Source organism: Lipotes vexillifer, unplaced genomic scaffold (assembly GCF_000442215.2).
Source record: "Lipotes vexillifer unplaced genomic scaffold, Lipotes_vexillifer_v1.1 scaffold70, whole genome shotgun sequence".
Taxonomy (NCBI): Eukaryota; Metazoa; Chordata; class Mammalia; order Artiodactyla; family Lipotidae; genus Lipotes; species Lipotes vexillifer.
Window position 1 is genome coordinate 2,246,148 of NW_006789896.1, and position 2,875 is coordinate 2,249,022.

At 43.5% G+C, this 2,875-nt stretch overlaps 1 protein-coding gene across 1 annotated transcript in view; it reads right to left on the reverse strand.

Moving 5' to 3' along the window:
- Positions 1-2,875, reverse strand: part of HYDIN (HYDIN axonemal central pair apparatus protein) — a 342,406-nt gene that overhangs the window by 141,124 nt on the left and 198,407 nt on the right.

Sequence of the window (2,875 nt, forward strand, 5' to 3'; positions counted from 1 at the left end):
GGAAAGAGTCACATCAGCTGTTGCAAGTCAGTGCCGGGGTAGGCTCTTGGTTTCTAAGGCCAAACTCCAAATCCTAGATGCGGCAGGTTGAGAAGGGACTGCCCTACACCCTCTCTTGGATTTACCTTCTTCAAATCATAACTGAGGTTTCAATTTTTCCAAAAGTTTGCTGACCACCCCCTCCCAGTCTGGGTCCAGTGTCTTTCCTCTGAGAACCCACGGCCACCGGTTTTCCCCTCTCACACTTGTTTTTCCCCTTCCCGCTAGACTGTGAGCCCCCTGAGGACTTGTATCTAATACGCCATCTAACACAGTGCCTGGCCTGCAGGGGGCACTCAGCACGGCTAGGAAAGAATGAGTCACCAGGGCTCCTGCTCCCAGATAACCAGAAAGCAGGATGAGGATGTGAGGCACTCACTCTCGGGGCCTGTTAGTGAGGGCTCAGCCTTTGTGGGACCCTGCCTCCAATCATGCTTGCTCTGGGCACCTGGACTGCTCCACCCTGGTCCTGGCCCTGCGTTTGCTTTGCTGCCACTCCAATTCTCAGAGCAGAGGGCTGAGGGGGAAATTGGTGACTGCACCAGCTGGTGCTGAAGCCCTTATATCCAGGTTTCACTGAACTGACGTCATAGAGGCCAAAGTGGTGGGGTCGCCCCCATTCTTCCTGTTTCCCCAGGGTGCATGTGGCTTTTTAAGGGACTCCTCCCCTCCCCCATCTCAGGCCCCTAATATTAATTTCAACCCAATTTCACTTTGATATTCATTCTTGCCCCACATGCTCTCTACTTTTTCTCAGAGGCTCAGCAGAAATGTTACCTATTATATGAAGGTCCCACCACTCTCCCATCTTCCCATATGAAGAACTTTTTCCTCCCTCTGAAGTTGCACAGCATTTCATGTGCACATCTTTTAGGATACTGTCCACTGTGTACCACGTACCTGAGTACCACTACGGGCATTTGACTACCAACTTCATGATTTCTGCCCTGTTGAGTATCATTTAATAAATCTATTTTATTGAGGTATAATTAACATACACTCATTTTAAACATACAGTTTGATGAGTTTTTGCAAATACATATATACCAGTGTAACCACTACCATATTAACACACAGAACACTTAAAAAGTTTATCATCAGGCTTCCCTGATGGCACAGTGGTTAAGAGTCCGTCTGACAATGCAGGGGACATGGGTTTGAGCCCTTGTCCAGGAAGATCCCACATGCCATAGAGCAACTAAGCCCGAGCGTGACAACTACTGAGCCTGCACTCTAGAGCTCGTGAGCCAAAACTACTGAGCCCACGTGCCACAATTACTGAAGCCCGGGTGCCTGGAGCCCATGCTCCACAACAAGAGAAGCCACCGTGATGAGAAGCCTGTGCACTGCAACGAAGAGTAGCCCCCACTCACCACAATTAGAGAAAGCCCACATGCAGCAACAAAGACCTAATGCAGCCAAAAATAAATAAATAAAATAAATATAAAACATTAAAAAAAGAGCAATGTATTTGAAAAAAAAAGTTTATCATCTTAAAAAGTTCCCTTGTAGCTGGAGGAATCAGACTCCCTGACTTCAGACTATACTACAAAGCTACAGTAATCAAGGCAATATGGTACGGGCACAAAAACAGAAACAAAGATCAATGGAACAGGATAGACAGCCCAGAGATAAACCCATGCACCTATGGTCAACTAATCTATGACAAAGGAGGCAAGGATATACAATGGAAAAAAGACAGTCTCTTCAATAAGTGCTGCTGGGAAAACTGGACAGCTACATGTAAAAGAATGAAATTAGAACACTCCCTAACACCACACACAAAAATAAACTCAAAATGGATTAGAGACCTAAATGTTAGACTGGGCACTATAAAACTCTTAGAGGAAAACATAGGAAGAACACTCTCTGACATAAATCACAGCAAGATCTTTTTTGATCCCCCTCCTAGAGTAATGGAAATAAAAACAAAAATTAACAAATGGGACCTAATGAAACTTCAAAGGTTTTTGCACAGCAAAGGAAACCATAAACAAGATGAAAAGACAACCCTCAGAATGGGAGAAAATATTTGGAAATGAATCAACGGACAAAGGATTAACCTCCAAAATATATAAACAGCTCATGCAGCTCAAAATTAAAAAAACAAACAACCCAATCCAAAACTGGGCAGAAGACCTAAATAGACATTTCTCCAAAGAAGACATACAGATGGCCAAGAGGCACATGAAAAGCTGCTCAACATCACTAATTATTAGAGAAATGCAAATCCAAACTACAATGAGGTATCACCTCACATCAGTTAGAATGGGCATCATCAGAAAATCTACAAACAACAAATGCTGGAGAGGGTGTGGAGAAAAGGGAACCCTCTTGCACTGTTGGTGGGAATGTAAATTGATAAGAGCCACTATGGAGAACAGTATGGAGGTTCCTTAAAAAACTAAGAATAGAATTACCGTATGATCCAGCAATCCCACTACTGGGCATATACCCAGAGAAAACTATAATTCAAAAAGACACATGCACCCCAATGTTCATTGCATTGCAGCACGATTTACAGTAGCCAGGTCATGGAAGCAACCTGAATGCCCATCGACAGACGAATGGATAAAGAAGATGTGGTACATAGATACAATGGAATATTACTCAGCCATAAAAAGGAACGAAATTGGGTCATTTGTAGAGACGTGGATGCATCTAGAGTCTGTCATACAGAGTGAAGTAAGTCAGAAAGAGAAAAACAAATATCATATATTAATGCATATATGTGGAATCTAGAAAAATGGTACAGATGAACCGGTATGCAGGGCAGAAATAGAGACAGAGATGTAGAGAACAAACATATGGACACCAAGGGGGGAAAGCAGTGGGG